General features: G+C 42.5%; 1 protein-coding gene across 5 annotated transcripts in view; it reads left to right on the forward strand.

Moving 5' to 3' along the window:
• The window catches only part of LOC132916389 (3-phosphoinositide-dependent protein kinase 1), a 408,115-nt gene that overhangs the window by 255,324 nt on the left and 137,018 nt on the right, over positions 1-15,773 (forward strand). The gene's annotated exons all lie outside the window — the stretch shown is intronic.

Raw genomic sequence — 15,773 nt, forward strand, 5'->3', positions numbered from 1 at the left:
AGTTCATTTTTAGTCGCGCGTAAATGCCAACAGCAAGTAAGATACATTGAACACGCAAGATTTCGTCTGTTGTTCTATAAACGAGGCAATGCGCGTGTATTTCGGCCGCTCTACGAAAGCCTCTCGAAAATTTCCACGATCCTCGTGTTCTACGCTCTTCTCGCCCATTGTGTCGTTTGTTTAACCGCGAACGTGCGTCAATTCTTCGTGTAATTCCACCGACCTGTTATGTATCTCATGTATATGCATGCACGGCGAATTCTGCATTTTAATCGCGATTTCGCGGCTGTCTGAAAATCGCGTTCGAAGAACGGATTCATAATCGCCACTAGGATACGTCTTCTAACGTTCAAAATATCACAACCGGTCTCATGTATTTTCTTCGTTGAAAATTATATGAAACGTACGAATCGTTAACATGCTTTTAAATCGATCGTGCTGTTTGCTAAGGAGACTATTATTTCACAAGGCCAAATGAGTAGTAGAGAATTAAATTTTCCAGCGTGTGAGGTCATAATAATCGGTAACCGAACGAACGTCAGATCTAGAACTCGCACGCAATGTTCCATTACGAAACTATCATGAAGAAATCTACGACTTTCGCTGATTCGGTTGACATTTTGTTCGGCACACGTGCAATCGATCTTACAACAAATTCACCCATTAATCACCCAGTTACCCTCGCTGTCAATTACATAACGTCATCGTCGCAGAACTTCGCGGAGATTGCTGAACCTTCGGTTCGACCTTCACATTCACCGTGTTAATGAGATTCAAACGATCGCAGACAGGGAATACCTGGTTAGATTTATATCTCGCTCGTCTAATACGTTTCCTCAATCTGTACGTGAGTCGCACCGAAATTGCTGTGATATCTTGCGTCGACTTCCATCGGATCGTAAATCTTCGCGGATTTATGCCTTGAATTTAGATAACGTCCATTTTCAATTCCTCGATGGCGTGCGCCTTCATCACTGGATCGCTCATTAATCACGCATCATTCGCGAACGAGAAATTGAAGCTAATAAGTTTGTTGCTTAGTCTTATAATGTTTAGGACTTCGACTACTTTCCATTTAGCAATCTGTTCCGTTTTAAAAGAACGTCTTCGTTTTGTATACGATACGATCTATTTTAAGTAGTCGGAGGACCTTTGGGAGTCTGTCGGAGGTTGCGACACTCAGTAACGTCGAATTTGACCAAACAACGTTTGACCCGTACAGCGGCTAATATTCAAAATTGTCACGAGCCTCTGGACCTGTTCTATTTAGGTGGAAATCGAGTACCACAATGTGTATCAATTTTCGTAAATGTTTCGTGCCGAGTGTTTGCGTTTTACATAGAACAGTACGTAACAAGCTTGGAAACTGTAATTAAAGTTCGTCCTCTGAATGGAAATGCTAGTTTCCTCGATTTAAGCATTCAGCTGTGCTAATCGAAGAAAACTGTCGGAATTATAATTATTTCCTCAAAATATCTCAATTTCGATAAACGAACAAAAGATAACGATCGATACAAATCAGTTGCTTGAAGCAGGTACAAAGCGGATGATCAAAGAGTTTTGTCGAATCGATCCAGATTGAATCGGATTTGTCGAGGCGAGCCAGAGATTAATTGATTGGAGAAGGAAATGGGCGAGTCATCGAACCGATGCGAATCGGGAGAAGTCGGGCAAAGTAAAGTACTCGATCGTGTCCGATCGAAATTCGAGGCTTCCTTTTGTAACGGAGGCCAGGTAAAGAGGTGCCTTGGGTATCGGTGCCGTTCAACAGGTGGTTCACGATTGTCATCACACATGTGCGGATTAACCACCTCCTCTGCCTCTCTCTCTTTTTCTTCATCTCTGTAGCTCGCCTCTCTTTCCAGCGATACGGTGTACGTAGACACGGAGCAGGAGCACGCACACATTCAGGTTCGCCTATTTGTCAGGCACACGAGTGCGAGCCGAGCTATCGGTGTACAGGAAGCGGCAGCCAGGGAGCTTACCGCGACGATGGGTTGCTCGAGAAGGTGAGCATATGTAAGGTTCAAAATGTAAGTACATTCAAGAGGTCCTTGCCTTTGCGCCCCGTCATTGGACACCAGTTGCTCGAAGCACATCGTCAACCACGCCGGGAAAGCCCCGCGCTCTAGCTAAGATCGCGGGATAAAGCGAAAGCGTTCGAGGATGCCACCGGCCTCTTCGCATAATTGCCTCGGTTAACCTCGCCTTTGCGCTCGATACTCTCGTATTTTCGAATTTCGAATACCACGAATCTTCGTTTCTACGTCCAATTGTTTCGTCATTAGTTCGAAGAGAGATACACACGGAATATTTTTAAGCCAATTCTTAAATACGATTATTTGTTCAGAAGTGGAGGAGGGTTATTGATTTTGTGTCGATGCCTAAATTACATCGTTTACCCACATATCGTTGAATATTGTAGGAAAACGATGGGACGAGTGGACATTTAAATTCTCGTTAAAGACCATTTCTAATTGATGCTGATGCTAACGCCACCTAATTAGGAAACCACTTCTCGTAAAGGAAACCTTTAATGAACGGTTTAGACTTATTAACCCTTTCGCTATTGCGAACGACTATGGTCGCTTGCCACGAAACGCTCTTCGTGCACTGCGGCATACTTGGCTTGCGCGACGTAAAACGATCTTTGCATTAGATACCACGAGCAATATTAGTATTACTCGTATACTAAGACAGAAGGTATTCATTTTGAAATGAATCGATGATCTTTGCACGAAATCTTACGAAGTCACGCCATCGATCGTTATTAAAGTTAGGTGGACCCAATTTACGATTTAATTAGTAAACACACTTTCGTTTATTACAATTGAAGTTACGCTCAATTTATTGCCAATCACGTCATCCATCCATCGTCGAATAACTTCTTCGAAAAAATATTTATTCCTTCTAGCGCACCAGACGACTTTTCCTCTCGAACGAGTTTCGAGGTTAATCGAAAGACGACGAGTCTTGGAAAAAGAAAAAAAAGTCGGCAGTGAGAAGGTGGTGGCGACAGATGTCTCGCGGGGCTGACTCGAAGGTGGAAAAACACGAGTTAATTCGGCCGCGTGGATCGGACGTAACGCGCGCGAGAGCACTTTCCGCGGAAAATGGGAATACCCGGGAAGCAGCGGAGCGAGTGGCCCGGTAATTGTGAGTCAGCTTCCTCCTTGGGGGAACAGGGAGCGTGCCACGGAAAAACGATGCCCCCGGGCCCGGTAATCGATTTCAATTAGCGAAACTGCCGTACCCAAGGACATTCCTCCGAGTACCGTTTACATCGAGAGGGCCTCGGGCCACCGATCGGCCAACCCCCCTACACTCTCGTTCGTCGATTTTAATTGGCAAAATTCCCGAAATGCCTGGACGGTGCTCGTGGCTGCTGTTCGCCGCCGGCTCCACCCTCGAAATCGTCGCGAAATCGAAAGCAATCGGACCACGATACGAAGGATTTCGCCCAAGACTGACTGCCTCCAGTGAAATACGTTAAATATTCCTCGGGGAAATTTTACTTTCTTTCCACGATTGATGTGAACGAAGGAGAGACATAAGACGAGAGAGACAGATGGCTATGAACTGTGAAACGATCGAGAAGGTAAAAGTCTCGATACAATGTAGCTAATCGAAAAAATATCGGCGTAGATAGATACCTTTCTATCTTTCTCGATGGATGACATATTCATTGGAACATGCACTGATAAGTATAACCCAAGCGTTAGACTAGATACGAGCGTACGGTCTTTGTGTTGATTGTATTTGATAATAGTCTTGGTTGCCAGGTTTTGAAAGAAAAAGTCATTTCTGATATCAAATGAAATCAAAGAAACAATACTGATAATGAGAATTCTGTTGCTTACAAAAGGGCTAATGAAGATAACAGAAGTTAAGCTCGTAGACTTCCACTTTTCTAGCTTTACAGGGCGTACCTGACATGTTACATAGCGAAACGTGCTACAAAGGAATCCATTATGACCTTTCATATCTCCACAGAGATTCGAGTTATCTCGTACCGATTATTATCAAAGATCGTTAATGAATATCTTTCTTACTCTTGTCTAAAAAATTATGGAGAAAGACACGAGGAAAGAAATATGTGTCAACGGAAACATGGCTTAACCCCTGAAGGATTAATCGTTGATACAGTATTCGAGCTTTGATTCTGTTATACAAAGATAATCAGCATCGGGGATGCACCGAAGAGTTTTCACTGCGATGCAATTACATCGTATATTGCTTGTCTCTGTAACTTCTCTTTGACAGGGAGATTATTGATTTTTCAATGATTTGTATCTACATTTTCTTCACGGATGATGATTGGATTAATGAAGGATTCGTGTAATGATAAAGAAACACGCGTTACGCTGTTGCAATGCGAATAATTATCTGATCGAGAGATACTCAGCTTTCAAAAACTCTTAAAAAATGTTACTATTTTCAATCACCCGCTTTATTCTATTCACCCGATCATTCTTTTATTTCAATAATGGGCGACAGATATATTATCGAGTTAAACCAATACATTTTTCACTCCAACCACAACAGAACGCTACTCTTTCACCGCGATAATTAACCCCTACGCACACGTTAACGTTTGTTTTCTGAAATGAATGAAGCAAATCGATGAGGAGTAGCTCGCAATGCTCGCCGCAAGCCCGAGCAAACACCATTGTCACGACAATTTCGAACGTGGTACGGATGACTGCAGCGGGTTTACATGCGAAAAATTAAACAACACCTCCCTCCGTTGCGTTGGCCCGAGGGCAGGAACAAAACGTTCCTTGGTAAACAAAGAAAACGTCTGTTTCTTATTTCTCCTTTTTTTCACCCCTTTTGCGTATCCCTTTGAAGAGTCGCCGCCCCGGGGAAGAGAATCTCACTCGCCGTTTCTCTCCGTGCCTCGCGATAAGCTCATCCGGTAATTGTCATCACGAACGAACAGGGCTTTCGGAAGCTACGTAATCGCCTCGCGGACCAGCTTGTCGTTGGAAGATCGTCGAAAAAAACCAACCGTAAGTTCCATCAACGCGACCCGTCTGAAACGCGATCCGTTTAGTTTTGGCGAATAGTGTGTTTTCAAGGTTTCGCGTAATCTTAGCGTTGTTCGTTGAGAAATATGTTAAATTTAAAAATTAAAGTTTTTCTCGTAGCTCTATACGCTGTGTTTTTGGAGGCGCGTTACGTCGGATGCTTTCTGTTTAACATTCTTTCATATTCGTGAACTATGCCAAGATATCGTGTTGGAAGTTTGTGTGCAAGTTTTGAGCCTATGGAGAGACATATCTCGTTTAAAACTAAACTTTACGGTTCAATTTATCAAATTCTGCTCCTTCACATCTAGTGTCTGAACAAAGTTCATATTCAAAGTTGCCTGTAGTACGGCGAACAAAGACATTGTCGACATTAACATCTTCAAACTTTTATGGTTGAAGGTGTGGTACTGCGATAACAAAATATGGAAATTAAGAAGAAATTTTCAACATTCTGCTTCTCTATAACCGAGCAATTTCCGTAACAGGAAAAGGTATTTATATATAAACGAAAATTAATTTTAACGGCTGACAGTGACACCCGATGCATCCGCGAGTTGGAACTGTATGAGAGAAAGGAACGATGACTCCATTAGGACAAATTATCCAGAAGCTAAATCCAGACTGTGACGTAACGTCGTTGAAATTTACAAGAAAAAGCGACCAATCTCGTTGTCTCGGCGAGGATCCGTTCCAACAGAATGTTCCACGATTTGAATTCAAGTCCAGACCTCTTCCCCTTCTCGCCGTGGTTCGTCGTTTTCCTCGCAATTTCTTCTCCGCTGCAATAAACTGCTAATTTCGACCAGACGTAAACAACCGCTTAATACATTAATGATTTTCTTCGAATATTTTATCGTGGTGCGTCAGTTTCCTTATTTTCGTTGTTATATCAGCTAATTATCGCTCAATGATATTTACCTTGTTTTCTCCATGTGAGCTATTTTCTTGGAATATGTTTATAAAGTACAGAAAATACGATAAATAACACTTTTCAGAGATACAAATCGTCCAGCTTAATAGGTCGTTGACGAAGTGTTACCTCGAAAAGAAGAAATTAAGTATTCTAATGTCAACCGTATTCTACGTTCGGGAAGCTCCTCTGCAATAAGAGAGCATTATTAATGAAATATTTACGGGGTCATGGTATAATCATGATGCAAATTTATTACCCACCGTCGATAAGCTTCGCGGTTTCCACATTTGCAATTAGTATCGATATTAATGAATTATTGGTACGCCGCGTCGTTGAAAATTAAAATGAGCGCGGGTTTTTACCGTTTTATCGCTCGAGGCGATCTCTCGGCTCGCTTTATTCATTGTTATAGATATCGACCAGGCATTACAAAAACTGGCATCGACAATTAGTCTTCGTAAAGAGATATTTCACTCACGAAGGTTTTCCCATTCGCGTGTTCAAGTATATTTCAATCGTAACGTATCGGTAAACGTTCGCGTATTGCTTGCGCAAAGTCCTTCATTCCATAGAATTCTTGATAATTTCGTTTACATCGTCCAGGCGAAGGGGCGACGTTCAAGCGATGCAACAAACGCAATCTTTGCGCCCACGGAACCGATAAACGAAATAAAATATTGGAAAATCTCATGCATATCCTGTAACGTCGTGCAAACTTGATTGCGAGGGCGGAAGACTCAGTTTGGTTCACCGACTCCGAAACGAATCTAAACCTTTTCAGGAAGGTCTAACTTCGTTTCTTCAACTCCCGATCAAATTTTCGACCATCGATCGTCCCTTCCTAGAAATCAAATTCCTTTACGCATCCTGTAAATCTTCTACTTTCTACGATCGACCTTCCTCAACATGTTTCTCCGCAGAAATGATTTTCAATTGGACACAAGATCCACTAAAAAGGAGCGGTGGATTCTAGTAGCGATCGTACGACGAGAAAATGGCAGGGATGATCGTGGAAAAATTAGAAAATCGCGTGAGGTGGATTCACGAAAGAACACGGAGAACACGGGCATTGCGAAAAGATGGGACGAATGACCAAGTAATTTCAGGAGAGAAAGAAAAATGGATGGTGAGAGACAGAGAAATGGCAGGGAAAGAGGATGAATGGAATGAAAATAGGGAAACTTGCGCTCGCGAAACTTTCTTCCAAAGTTCTCCTCCATAGTCGATGGTTGAGGTAAATGGTATTAGAGATGCTCGATACGGAATCATTGTCGAAATCGTTCGAAATTATCACGCCATTGACGTCATGGCCATTCTAGTTCGTTTACCTCGCGAATTCATTTTCCGGCTTTTCTTTTTCTTTTTTGTTGTCTAGTGTCTCGAACGAACGCAAACAAGAACAACCAGGTTTTCCAGGATGATCCAGCTCAATAACGAAAGCGTTCTCACTCATTTTTGTGAACCCAAGTGCATATAAACGAGGGAATGATACGTTATCAACGCGTACGCACGGTACCGAGACGTTCCGGCTGATAAGATTAACCCAAAGCTAAGCAGTCGTTTCGTGTTTTGTTTATAGAATGGGAAACCACGCGAAACGCGATTGCGGGCTTCGTTTACTTTTATGATTTGTATTCGTTCCCGCATAACTGCATAATGTCACTTTCTATAGACCCGCGCATTTCTACTTTCACTTCTCTACGTATTTACAAGCGCGCGCGCGCGCGAACACAAGAGCAAGCACGAGCAAGCGTTACTCCAGTTTCGTCGCGAATTTCTCCGCTTGGTTTCCAATCGTTCGCGACCGAAACGAAACCGCGGTTAATCGTCGATCCGACGTCGATTAAACGGCATCTCGAACGAATTTCACCGGTTTCTATTCTTAATTACCGAACAATAATATCGTTTCCCGTTCGATGGTTCACGTTTCGATTCTCGTGAAAGGCACTGCGAACACGACGCCCGATATACACGACTCGTAGTCAGAAATATCCAATACTTTTGAATCTCGTGGAATGCGAAGTTCTCGTTGAAGCTAAATATTCCTTTCAACCTTTTTCGACGGACTGGATAAACCGGTTGCTCTTTCGAGTGTGGAAGAAAGTTGCAAGTTACATGGATCCAGAACGAAACGAGGCGAGCTTATACGCGACGTTGTTTATTATGAATTTAAAAATAAAATAAATTACGAGCTATTAATTCAGAAAATTGGTCGAGTAATTCCGCTCGTTAATCATTATTATTCCCGGACAGAAATAAACGCACCGTTATCGTCGAAAATAAAACTTCTATTCTCGTTGCATCCATGTTTCCACGAAGAAACGTGCGTGTAAAACCAATCGACCACTCGAGCCCATGCAGGGGAAAATTCTGCAATATCATTTAACTGCACACTCTGTCACCTTGCCCCTTATCTTTACTTCGCCATATGATCTTGCTTTAAGGACGAAGAATGCAAAACACTGTTTTGGCTTCATTCCTGGTCGACCTTGAATTGCCAATTGATTTTGAATATGCAACGAGCTCGAAAAACTAGCAGAAAAACAGTGACAGATCGAGTCACACAGCACGATGTGTGGAGATGGAGCGTGGGCGCCGTTTTTCCAGAGAACAACGTTTTCCAAGAGCGCGCATTCCATCGGTCATCAACTTGCCACGGTGACGATAGCGCGACGTACCATGCAAATTAGTTGGCCTGCCAGCAGCCGGATAACGGTCGATTGTATGCAAATGCGATCGGATTCTGACAGCGACGCCCGATCGGATTCTCTTCGATCCGATCGTCGAACGAACTTGGCACCGGATGTCAGTCTCACCGATATTCGACTTACCGTCATCCAAACTCCGTTGGATTTTCACGATTCTCGGCCTATTCCGCTCTTCGAACTTCGACTCACAGTTGACCGATGCTCGATTCACGTGCTCGACGAATGTTCGACAAGTGGCGGTCAACTCACTTCGAAACTCGTCGTTTCTCGATCAAGTTAAACTACGAAAGACTTGTGGCCGAGAGCGATTACGTAAATGATTATCCGAATGCTATTGAAAGACACGTAGAATTGTAGATATATAGAACGTTGCTGATGCAGTTTGATCGAGAACGTCAACGAGAATAGGAATGATAGAAATTGTCCAATATCGGATATCAGCGTACTTTCCATAGACAATTCTACTAAAAGTTTAAAATAGAAAGTCTCTGATTTCTACGATAGAACAGAGACAGGAATTTGAAACAGTTGTTTCCAAGTATCGTGCTTTGCGCTACTGAACAAATCTATCCTTCGGCGATAAAACCGAATATTCTACACCATCCTATATTAAACATTTAACGCGTAGGACATACGCACGTACATCCGACAATCTAGCAACGAAACCGCAATAGTTAGAAACGTCCTTGCTTTAGTAGTCGCCTACGTGTTCTCGCTTGGCCACCTACTCGCAGCCAACCTTATTGTCTCTCAATGCTCTTTCAACCTTCTACGGTCTACGTCACCTACGGCTCTCGGTTGTTACTTATACGCCCCCATGAGTGTCATTCTTTCTCTACTATTTTAACGACGATACGCACCACGCGTAAAAATGCATCAGGGGATCAGAAACGGCGAGGAAGAAAGCGAGAAAAACGCGGGAGGTCCGATAAAAGAGTGGAAGAGGGCGCGCATATCTCCGTCCTCGTTAGTCTATTTACATAATTGCGAGCTTACACAATTCTCTTGTCGTAACTCATTTTTCATGGCGTTTAGGGCAGGCATTACACGGCGACCGGTTGGCTAGATTATTTTATAATGGATGTCGCCGTGAACGCTACTCATGCTCCAAGACATGTTTGCGAGAGGCAAAATAGCACCGGAGGATTCACGGTGAAAATCTATGAAAATTACCCACTCTTTAGCCTTCGATCTAATTTTTCGCCTCGTTGGTTCCTATGCGCCAGTCGATTCCAAATTACCGTTTTCCGTGGAGAATTTAACGTTTGTTAGCGCACCGGTGTAGATGTTTACTCGTCGTCCCCTGGAGTAGAACGGTGGTCGAGAATCGAGGAGAAAACGGAGTGGAAATTGTTCGTCTACTTCTACTTTAAACTTTGGCTGAATGGGAATAGCGAGATGGGTTGAAAATTGAAACAGAAAATATTTACATTCATATCAAATTCCTTTGTTATTTGTTACTTGTTTACCGAATCTTATTTGTACAGAGGAATGTCAGTAATTTGTCAATAAAATTGTTTCTTAACAGTGTCGTGTAGACAAACATCGGTAAACATTTACCCAGTTCTGTAATCTACCACCGATTCCATCCTTATCGGTTCCACGGTGAAATAATGGAACGTCGTTTATATATCAACAAAACGTCAGCAGTTAGTTATGTCGGAGTTATCTCTTAAAATCAACGATCGATCTCATTAACGCATCGATATCCAATCGTATACGTCCGATCTATTCGTTTATCAGAGTTTTATAGAAGCAAGAGAAGTTGGTCGAATAAAATGACTCGGAAGGTCCACCAAGAAGAGTTTCAGTAGCAGATGTTTCTCGCGGTGTCAGCGATCGATACATCGTAAAAGGAGAGCAAGAAAGTGGAAGAGTCGGGTTCCAGAGAATTAATCGCGGCTGAAAAGTTCCAGCGTGGTTGTTTGCAGATTTTCCGGGCGTGCTAACGAGCCGCAAACTCGGCCCTGAAATTAAACGAGTCGAATCCCCGAATGGCCGGCTGAAACGAGCCAATAGCGCGAACGATCGACCTGTCTGTCGATCCTCGGCAACCCGCAAACGCTGCTCTGTAAAAACAATTGCAGAAATTTACGACTAGTAACTTTCACGCGTACGCGCGTTTCCCGCTTTTCGAGTCTTCGATGTTGTTGTTTTGCTGCTAAGATCGAGGTCTTGATTAATTGGTAAAAGAAGAAAGGAAATTTAATAACATTTGAATATTCGAGTGATGGAATTCTGTAAGTTGTGTGAATATTTATAGTCGAAGAACGCGATGTTCGGTTACAGAAATCGCGCGTGCGTTTCAAGTTAATTTGCCGATTTAACAGTCGCGCTATCACGCTACTTGTTGCGATCCGGAATTCCAGTTGAACGTTATGTAATAAGCGTCAATCGGTTCTGCTTTTCTGGATATCATTATGCAGGAATGTTGCATAGCAGAAGCATGGCCAACTTCGGCCCCGGAATACGTTTGCATAAATTATCGTGGAATTCGTTACTAATTAATTCTTTGAAATCGTTCATACATAATAGATTTCTCTCTAGCCGAAGTCTCGAAATGTCGCACGATCGTTTATATTAGAACTTCTGGAAGATTTTCCAACTGAAAGCCGTACAAAGGTTTTGCGTCATATTCCATCGATTGTTATTTATGGTGGTTCGTTCGTTGATTGTACTAATCCTGCACACCCGACGACAACTGCCACCGATGGAGAAATATCATTCTGGGATCATCGGCTTGACGTCCTACTGGAAAATTTTGTAATCCAGATGTTAATCGAAAGGAATCATAAGTAATTAAGTTCCGTTGACGTTCGTCGTTGATCGCGTCACGAATCCTCGGACATTATTTCGATGACGCGTGAATTGCAAATCAGGCTACGAACATCTTGAATATTTTCAAGCATATTTTAATAATGATGTCGGAAATATCGGCCGTTTCTGAAACAAAGAATCCTACTGCGTCTCTAGATCTGTTAATCGAAACAAAAATATGCGACTTTAGGTACTTTCATGCGCAAAACAGACGCGTCTTATCGATATAAATAGAGTCGATAAGATCGATCGTATCGCGACATGAATTATATCGACATGATAAATCGAGTCAACAGAGATCAGGTGAAAAAGTACGGAATCCACGCGAAACATCATCGATATGAAACATAGGGTCAAAGCTGAGCGACAGAAGAAAGAAGAAGGGTCTCGGTAGTTGACTCAGTGGTCAAAATATTTGCGCGAATATTTGCGTAGCACGCGTCGCGATCAAAACACTTTAATCTCGCGTTTTATACGGTGCTTTCTAACTGGCTGGTATCGGGCAAAGTGCACCGGTGGTCGTCGAACAATAAAGATCTTATCGCGCTGATCCCGACACGTCACTTTTCATGACGATCATGGCCAGCGATATCTCGCGGCGATAGCTGCTTTGTTGGTCTATTAGTTGATGTATTATCGAGAGGCACGAGCACGAACGGCTTCAACGAAATTAATTTCCCGAGCGATTTTGCACGATAATTGCCGCTCGACGATGAGCGTTTGTCATCAACGTTTGCCATGACGTTCGCTCTTTACCGATAGCTGTAGCGCGGAGTATCAGCAAAGTCGTAACTAGGAAGACCACTATGTTCGCCTTATCTATACGCATAGCGACGAAATTACTACGTTAAATTACGATGACTGGCAGAAAAGGAGATTGAAATCGTCGTGAGATTCGAGATTGAGATTGTTGTCATACGCTTTTAAAGAAATTACCTTGGAACGCGATAAACCAATGCTCTGGATCAAGTCTCAGTCATGATTGTGCAACAGTATATAAATTTCTCTAGTCTATGAGCTATAAATAAAAATACTTGACTGTAGATAATTTTTCAGGGACTTGTCAGAGGTTCCAGAGTCATTCTACTAAACGCTAGTAACCACAATCTGCTATTAACACTTAGGTATCAACAAGCACACGATACGACATGCACACGAGGAACGTGCAACGCGTTCCATGTAGAATCAAAATCAGGAGTTGAACATGCAACGCAAATGATTTGTCTACGAGATTACGATTCAGCATACTCTGAAATTCATTGATTGGAAATACCGTATTGTAATCGTCAATAAATCGACTGGAACCGGTTTCGTTGTTGGATGATTTATCATCGAAATGATCGTTAGATCTCTGTTAATTTTCACTTCTCTTCTTCCTATGTCTTCATACATTTCTGACAATTTTCCTGTTGTATCGAACATCAATCCTCGACCATGACGTTGATAAGCCCACTGGCACAACATTTTTTAGTCCGTAAACAAGTCGATCGTCACAACAAATTTAGATCATGATTCTCCTTCCAAATATTCGCTTCTAATCTGAAACTCTCGATTGCTTTCGTTTTTGCGCGGTGACTGATCGATTTATCAGCCGGGCTAATACCTCCAATTACCAGAACGACGAATGTCGAAAAAGCGATTAGCTCGAATCAAGAAATGCTCGCGGTTACATCATCGCCAAACTCTCGCGTTGTTGTTCTTCACGTGACAACGCCTTTTTCATCCTCCGCGATTTCTTCCCCTCTTTTTTTTATTTTCTCCCACCGTTTCGTTTCGACTTTACCATTTCTCCAAAGTGCAATTCATTTCTCAAAGGAGAACGGTTTTTCTGGTTCCAGAAGATGGCGAATTACGCACGCGTTTTACGCTTTGACCATTGCAATTATGTACCTCGTTCATATTACGACTAATTAATTGCGTAATTATTCATAAGCAAGATGCTAGTGATAAATAATATATCTACAGTTATTGCTGCATCATTCGCATTGTTACCGTAGAAGAAATATACATAACGGCGGCCGCAACGAACAAAGGACGGATCGAAAAGAGCGTGATTTACGTTTGACCGCGGATCGCGGTTTCGCAAGAATCATCGTAAATTATTCCGCCAGAGGGGAAAAAGCACTTCGTGTAATTACGTCTATAAATATACGAGAATTACCTGCCTCTCCGTTTGCATAATTTCTGCGTTTACAATTTTGTCGCGCGATCGAATATATGTACACACGGATCGGACATCTGCGTTCCCTCCTTTTTCCTCGCTCTTCAAATATCCTGGCGAATAAACATCGGAGATCTCGCGCAGCAGATAATGAAAGCTAATAACGAGGAAATTTACGGCACGATCGAACATCGTCGACGAGAATCGCCAGAAATTCTGCTCCTTGGACGCTTCCTCGAAAGTAATCGATGTCACATGAATTATTTACGACTCGAAACGTCGATTACCGCAATCGTGCTAAAAATAAGAGACACTTGATATCTCTATCTACGAATCTATCTACAAATTAGCTGTGATTCGAGAAATCAATATCTCTGGATTACCGAATTCCTCGTACTACGACGAATGTGAGAAACACGTAGATTTATAGCTTCCTTTGTGACTTTACTCTCCACCTCTTTATCCCCGATCACCACGAATTTCTGTATCCTTCGGTGCAACCCCGTAAAAAGATATTCGAAGGGTGTGCTACAAGCGAAGCGATTTCAAGAAAATTTTACCAACAGACCGAACAGATAACCAGCCACGGTAAAAAGCAAGACTCCGTGCGAGGCGGTAGGACGGCCGATGGGCTTGAAATATTTTTCGGTCACGGCGGTCGACGCAACAGGTGCACACCCGCTTCTGGCCTCCATTAAAGTGTTTACACGGAGACAAGAACTTTGAACCGTCCGGTTTAATCTCTTAAGCGCTTCCCGGACACCGACCGCGGCCAGAGGGGAGAAAGCGGATCCCAATGGAGGATGCCAATTATCGGGGAATATTTATGAATTACGTCATCGGTGGCTTTCCAACCATGTCATGTATCGTTCCGATGACTCTCAGTCAACGATCCCGTCAAGCATCACGTTCTATCCGGAAAAACTGGTAGGAAAAAACACGATGCGTTGTCTCTTAACATTCCTCCAGTTCTCTGAACTTAAATCTCTCGATTCGTTCGTATTTTTCCTCATTTGCTTTTCCTTGTTTTCTATATCTTTTTTTTTTTTTTTTTACATCTGTTCTAACGGTTCCTCTTCGCCTTTTTTTAACGTACTCGTACACGGATGTTTGTTTTCGCGACCGGGCCACGAATCGAGCAAAAATCTCGGCTTTCTATTTTTGGCACACCATCCGTGACCTCTTCTGCCGTGTTTTCACCTCGTCTGGTCGTTTACGGAATATTCCTGAATATCGATTACGCTGTAACGCGTTCATTTCTGGATATTTTGACGCGGTTAAGTGTGTCTAAAATATTTGGGTATACTTTAAGCGGACCGATAGCTGGCTTGTCAAAAATGTTTAACGAGGCATTTGCGCCTGTCGACATTGCCTTCTGTTTGAATAGCATGCCCGTCGGTATTTAAACTTATCTCCGTCTCGTTCGGCCAGTTAAATATTTTTCAGTCTTCGCCCTGCGTATGACTGGCCGATAATCGGGCCAACTACGATAAAATTTTCTGCCTTATCGCCTGAAATATTTCCGCCCCTTTTTCGTTTACTGTCGAAAATGGGCGATGTAATTTAAATGCGTCGCTCGTACATCATCCCTAAAAGCTCTAACAAAATTATAAGTTTCAAATAATATCTTCTCTGTTAAATATTTCTACCGGTTTCTCCTTTTGTTTCGTTAAAGACTTTTCCTCGCGCCAAGAATCGACGTTTGTTTCATTCGCCAAGGCGAAAGCAACATTGTCTCTGCAACTCGTTTGAACTTAGTGTTCCAAAGTTCCAAACGCGTTTCATCTCGCGTTTCTCCGAAGTGTCTTTACCGACGTGCGTCATTGCTGCAAACAGAGGATGGAAAACAACATGTTTGGCCTTCATTGTTCTGGCGTTTTACAAAGAACCAGTCGAAAATAAACTTTGTCCGCCTTGAAGTATTAATACTGACAAAAACTGTCATTAGCATATGGTATATTAATCGCTGTTAACATAAATCCATGTACTTTTGAACTCTACCCATCCGAAAACATAATAAGACATTGATCAGCGGTGCTCGATCAACCTCAGTCCTTCGATCCTAAACGTTGCTCCACAATTTACTTCAGTAGGTAGACATTTTTATTTCGATTTAAGAATCGAGAATGCTAAACGTATCC

This window comes from Bombus pascuorum, chromosome 2 (genome assembly GCF_905332965.1).
Source record: "Bombus pascuorum chromosome 2, iyBomPasc1.1, whole genome shotgun sequence".
In the NCBI taxonomy this organism is placed as follows: Eukaryota; Metazoa; Arthropoda; class Insecta; order Hymenoptera; family Apidae; genus Bombus; species Bombus pascuorum.